Raw genomic sequence first — 7106 nt, forward strand, 5'->3', positions numbered from 1 at the left:
GACCAACAACAATTTCGGCCGCATATGAGCAGTAAAAACTTTAGAACGAAAGCCTCCGTTGGATCCGGTCGCCATATCTAAGCGCTTTGTGGAATACATTATGAGTAAGGCGAAAAAATGCAGTGTTCTGAAGGCTTTTTAACGCAGAAATGACGTCGTTTTGAGGCTCATCTTGCAAGCCTAGAGAAAGAACAAGGTCGTTAAACACGCGTGAGTCGCGATGCAGAGTTTGCCGCCAGAAATACTGTTCATAACCGATCAGGAGGCACGGCACACACAGCGCAGCGAGTCTCACGGTGCCTCGTCGAACGAGCCCGGTCTTTCATGCACATACACTGTTAGAGGCTTTCCGCAAATCATTTACCATCGCACATAAACTGTCTTGTCTCTTGATGTGGGCGCAATGACAGGCCACTCGATTCTCCGAGACGAGTTGTTCATTGGGCTCATGGCGCATTGCGGTTTGTATGCTTTGGAGGATTGCCTTGTTATCTAAAAAAACTGTCCATTGTTGCAGCGGCGGCTACTGAATAATGAATTCAAGCGGAGCACGGAGTGCAGTAAGCTTTGCATGCACCTGTCGACATAGGCGTGCGCAGGGTTCCCCATCAGGGGGGCGAAGGTTCATCGCAGCGCCCCCCCCCCCCACCACACTAAGCCAATGTATGGGGCAGATTTTGCGCCCCCCCCCCGTCTCTTAGGTGACTGGAAGGGTTAATGTACGGGGCAGATTTTGCTCCCCCCCTCTTAGGTAATTAGGGGGGGCGGCCGCCCTCCCTGCCCCCCTGTGCGCACGCCTATGCCTGTCGATGTTGTTATACGTGACGTCTTTAACCTGATTTCTTCAGACTTTGCCGAGATTATGACTGCAGCCACTGAGCAGTTGAGTTTGACAGAAACTTTCGTGTTGGCATGTTGCCAGATTATCAGATTATGGGCACGTGGTATAGGTATTGCAACTTCGCTCGCTTTAAAGTTCTTAAACAGGGTTTCGAATCGAACTCAAAACCGTATCCGAAACGGAATTTTGGCCGGAACTGAACCCGAATCCTCGGACCGTGCCTGAACCCGAGCCGAACTGAACCCGAAAAATATAGTGTCGGTTTCGGTTCGGAGCAAAGCGCTTCAATGTATAAGCGACAGCAATTGTTGCAGTCTACATGGGGACCGATTCGAATGGAGACTCATCAACAAACACGCGGAGGAGGTAACTATATGCTTACTAGTTACACGCCGTTCAGTTAGCATATATGACTCGCCTTTATGCAGCCTATCAATTCGCTGTCTCAGCCTAGACAACGCAGGCTTACTATATTTCACCAACTTTAATATGTTTGCATTCCTTCAAAATGATGCCCGAGCACGATGCTGTAGAGCCTCTAAATAAACGAGCACTACACTCCACACTAGATATGTATATGGCGTACTCGTCTTCTCTGTATGGTTAATTTCTTTATATTAACTTCTTTGGATTAACCATAAACACGCGTTTGCACGTGTTGTATGGCTAATCCTGCCATGCAACACGCAGTGTACGTTGTAAAGAAGCGAGCCGACAGATGGAAACGCAATGTAGCTTGCTTGTGGTATACATTCATCAAATGTGTAAGGAGTTTTTTGCCTAACTTTTCATTTTATCTCATTTCAATCGATATTCGACAATCGTTTTGCCAATGCCAGTCTCCCAAGTGCTTCTCATTTATCTCAAGTCTCGACTGGTGAAATTTTGCTAGAAGCGCCGACAATAGAAAATGTAGCTGTAGAGCACAAACTCCATGACAACTTCAAAATACGCATGAAGCCGTGTGAATCTACTCAAATAGCGCGATACCGAAGGAGTGTACCATATCAACTGGTGGCTTGCACGAACGGCACTTCTCTGATGGTTGAACTCGCACATGGTCAAGAAGCTTGCGCTAGTGCGGTGTCGAGAGCAGCAGGTTATCAGGTGTGCAAAAAAAAAATAACAGAAACTTTACGCAATCGTCACTTATTAGTTATTTGTGACCAGACGACTTGAGAGGAATGTTATTAAGTATAAGTGTTAGAAGAAGAATAAATCCGCAAAACTCGTGAAATTTTGCGTTTCGCAGTACTTATTTCCATTCGCCAGGTCATTCAGGCAGTTAAAGATGGAGTGAACGCTGTCTTCCGCGGCAGTAATGTCATTTAGGCTGTTAATTTCGTGATAGGGCAACGCAGTCGTCTATGCATAGTCGTATATTAGAAGAAACACGATGAGGAAAGTCGTCAATGTAATTTAAAAACAAAAGGGGGCCTAGAACAGAACCCTGCAGAACAGGGGCATGGCCAGTAAGTGACACACCAAGAACTTCACTCCCCCCGTCTTCCACGAAACTTCTTTCTATACCGTAGGATATGGCATAAAAAGACGCAATACCACATCCGCCTGCCCTCAGCCCGCTCTGCCCAGTCGACAGGTACTTCTACACTCCCCTTCCCCGCTCCCTTCTCAAAAAAAAAGAAAGAAAAAAAGAAAAGCTGCCAGCATGCAGTACAGCAGAGCGTACAGCACGTAGGGAACAGTTACTTCCATCAGCGGTTCCAAACTGCGTGCGGTTACAAAAGAGGCTTAAACCATCTGAGGAAGTTTCAATCAAGATTAAGCTGCTTGAGTTTAAGGAGTAGCAGCGCATGACTTACCTTCTAAAACGCTTTTGGAAAATCTAGAAAAAACGCAGACACTTAACGATCGACAAACTCAAATAACACGAAGTTGTCGTGTAAAAGATTCTATAGTTCGGTATGGCACGAGATATTCTTGCGCATGCTATACATGTCCTGTGTCAGAATAGATAGGTTGCGTTGACGTGCTCAATAATTTTCGCACGTGTTCTAGTTCAGTATCGCTGGCGTAGCCGCGGGGGAAGGGGGGGGGGCTGAACGCCTCCCCCCTCCTCGAAATTTTCTAATTTTGCATGTGTCATGCACTAACATGCATGAAGAGTGATTGAACCCCCCCCCCCACCCTGAAATAAATTTCTGACTATGCCACTGTTATAGGGCAATAGTTAATAAGAGAGTATTTACTGCTTGATTTGCGTGCGGAAGCCGAATTCCCGCACCACTCCAGTCAAGAGGCAGTGCGCCGTCGCTGACGTATACTGTTCAAAAATCTTCGAAATACATACAGAATAAATGCTGCTGGTAATTTTTAAGAACTTAAGCTTAATTTGATCAGAACATGGACTTCAGATATTTTAAAGGATTCAGTGTGTTTATAAATACCAAAAGGCGGAACGTCAAAGCATTCGTATGTGCAGTGATTGTAGCATGGAGCATAAGTACGTGTCACGTCACAGGATCGGATGATGTTACTACAGGCAAAGTCGTTCATTATATTTACGCATTCGTCACCAGAAATAGCAGTATACCGTCAGTGTCAACTAAACGAAGGAGTGTCATGCTGAGGGTCGACGACGTACGTGCTAGAAATTGCACGGGTTATTGATTAACATGGGTTGTAACAATAATTTACGCGCGGGTAAAATGCAATTATCGCAAGCCACCCAGGATCGGAAGCAGCTACAACTTATGCATAAACGAAAGACGGGGAATCGATCAAGGGCTCGTTTTCATTGCTAGGCACAACCTCATCAAACCAACAGACAGTGAAACCGAGGAAGGTATATTGGATGTTATTTGTAGTCTCCAACTACAGTTCAAAGCCACAGTGAGTCCTCGTCGAAACGGAGATCGGCGAATGGACGAGAGGGAGGATCAATTTAAACTTGCCAAATTGGCCAAAATGGTGCGGAATTTCACCAAATGTTGCAAAAGGCGAAAGGACGTCCTGAGGGAAAGAGCTGTGTTGAGTTGTTTTGGAGAAAACTACAGAGACCACAAGTGCGATGCAAGGTCAGGGAGCACTGCACTTGGGAAGCACTCGGAGCAATGCACCTGGGTGGGAAGGTGAGAACATCGATCATGTGCGTTGTCTTGTGTTCAGAGACGGCGGAATGACTGTTGGAATGAGGGTAAAAGCATTTGCATAGGCAAAGGCGTCAGTTCTACGTATTTGGGTTGAAAATTTGAAATGTGAAAAATGTTTTGCGCCAAATTGGTTCCGGAATTGCTGGCTCCTGAGCGACGCACAGAATGTTGCGTCACTTCATACGACTGGAATGAATTCACTCAGATGGTCGTCACCGGTGAAGAAACTTGGAGTTGCGAATGTGACATCGAACTTACGTTACAGCACAAGGAGTGGGAAAAACTTGAGCTATGGCCAAAAAAAAAAAAGAGTGCGGAAGAAGAAAGCAAAAACCAGAGCCGCGCTGAACGTGCTTTTTTCACGACCGTGCGTATTGCACTGTGGGCGACCAATTTCTGCCTGAAGTCCAAATTTTCGCTGTAGCCTTCTGCATGGAGGTCCTGAAGCGTCTGAAAGATCGACTGAGCCTCGTGTGACCAGATTTGTAGAAAATGTGGCGCTGAATTTTGCACCACGATGGTCCCCTTCACAGTTTTTGGCGCGCGATCACACTCGTGGAAAACGCTTGCTATACTCGCCGAACATAGCCCCTTGCGACTTTATTTCTTTTTGTGAAACTTGAACTGTTTTTCCGAGTATGGGATTTCGGTGATGTGATAAAAATTCAAAAAGAAACGAAACTGCTGCGCTTTGGTGGAACCAGTAAGTATTGTGTCTAATGGGGAGTATTTCGCAAATGCCTCATTGATGGTCTGAAAGTATGTGAAACATTTTTTAACCGTACCGGCCATATACTTCTGGTTCAAATTTTCTGTACGCTATGCCCATCGGAAAAGTACACACACATGACGCAAACATTTAGTCCCAGTCTAAAATATTTCCCTGCTCCGCACCGCATTTCTGTTATGCTTAAATCACCCTGGAGTCACGACACCGCAGGGCCGGTGACAGCGCTTCGTGAGCAGTCGTACTAGCGGGTACCCAATATAAACCAAAACACAAAAGAACGAAAGATATTCTTGCGCATGCTATACATGTCCTGTGTCAGAATAGATAGGTTGCGTTGACGTGCTCAATAATTTTCGCACGTGTTCTAGTTCAGTATCGCTGGCGTAGCCGCGGGGGAAGGGGGGGGGGGGCTGAACGCCTCCCCCCTCCTCGAAATTTTCTAATTTTGCATGTGTCATGCACTAACATGCATGAAGAGTGATTGAACCCCCCCCCCCCCACCCTGAAATAAATTTCTGACTATGCCACTGTTATAGGGCAATAGTTAATAAGAGAGTATTTACTGCTTGATTTGCGTGCGGAAGCCGAATTCCCGCACCACTCCAGTCAAGAGGCAGTGCGCCGTCGCTGACGTATACTGTTCAAAAATCTTCGAAATACATACAGATAAATGCTGCTGGTAATTTTTAAGAACTTAAGCTTAATTTGATCAGAACATGGACTTCAGATATTTTAAAGGATTCAGTGTGTTTATAAATACCAAAAGGCGGAACGTCAAAGCATTCGTATGTGCAGTGATTGTAGCATGGCATAAGTACGTGTCACGTCACAGGATCGGATGATGTTACTACAGGCAAAGTCGTTCATTATATTTACGCATTCGTCACCAGAAATAGCAGTATACCGTCAGTGTCAACTAAACGAAGGAGGTGTCATGCTGAGGGTCGACGACGTACGTGCTAGAAATTGCACGGGTTATTGATTAACATGGGTTGTAACAATAATTTACGCGCGGGTAAAATGCAATTATCGCAAGCCACCCAGGATCGGAAGCAGCTACAACTTATGCATAAACGAAAGACGGGGAATCGATCAAGGGCTCGTTTTCATTGCTAGGCACAACCTCATCAAACCAACAGACAGTGAAACCGAGGAAGGTATATTGGATGTTATTTGTAGTCTCCAACTACAGTTCAAAGCCACAGTGAGTCCTCGTCGAAACGGAGATCGGCGAATGGACGAGAGGGAGGATCAATTTAAACTTGCCAAATTGGCCAAAATGGTGCGGAATTTCACCAAATGTTGCAAAAGGCGAAAGGACGTCCTGAGGGAAAGAGCTGTGTTGAGTTGTTTTGGAGAAAACTACAGAGACCACAAGTGCGATGCAAGGTCAGGGAGCACTGCACTTGGGAAGCACTCGGAGCAATGCACCTGGGTGGGAAGGTGAGAACATCGATCATGTGCGTTGTCTTGTGTTCAGAGACGGCGGAATGACTGTTGGAATGAGGGTAAAAGCATTTGCATAGGCAAAGGCGTCAGTTCTACGTATTTGGGTTGAAAATTTGAAATGTGAAAAATGTTTTGCGCCAAATTGGTTCCGGAATTGCTGGCTCCTGAGCGACGCACAGAATGTTGCGTCACTTCATACGACTGGAATGAATTCACTCAGATGGTCGTCACCGGTGAAGAAACTTGGAGTTGCGAATGTGACATCGAACTTACGTTACAGCACAAGGAGTGGGAAAAAGACTTGAGCTATGGCCAAAAAAAAAAAAAGTGCGGAAGAAGAAAGCAAAAACCAGAGCCGCGCTGAACGTGCTTTTTTCACGACCGTGCGTATTGCACTGTGGGCGACCAATTTCTGCCTGAAGTCCAAATTTTCGCTGTAGCCTTCTGCATGGAGGTCCTGAAGCGTCTGAAAGATCGACTGAGCCTCGTGTGACCAGATTTGTAGAAAATGTGGCGCTGAATTTTGCACCACGATGGTCCCCTTCACAGTTTTTGGCGCGCGATCACTCTCGTGGAAAACGCTTGCTATACTCGCCGAACATAGCCCCTTGCGACTTTATTTCTTTTTGTGAAACTTGAACTGTTTTTCCGAGTATGGATTCGGTGATGTGATAAAAATTCAAAAAGAACGAAACTGCTGCGCTTTGGTGGAACCAGTAAGTATTGTGTCTAATGGGGAGTATTTCGCAAATGCCTCATTGATGTGTCTGAAAGTATGTGAAACATTTTTTTAACCGTACCGGCCATATACTTCTGGTTCAAATTTTCTGTACGCTATGCCCATCGGAAAAAGTACACACACATGACGCAAACATTTAGTCCCAGTCTAAATATTTCCCTGCTCCGCACCGCATTTCTGTTATGCTTAATCACCCTGGAATCACGACACCGCAGGGCCGGTGACAGCGCTTCG

This window comes from Rhipicephalus sanguineus, chromosome 1, assembly GCF_013339695.2.
Source record: "Rhipicephalus sanguineus isolate Rsan-2018 chromosome 1, BIME_Rsan_1.4, whole genome shotgun sequence".
Classification (NCBI taxonomy): Eukaryota; Metazoa; Arthropoda; class Arachnida; order Ixodida; family Ixodidae; genus Rhipicephalus; species Rhipicephalus sanguineus.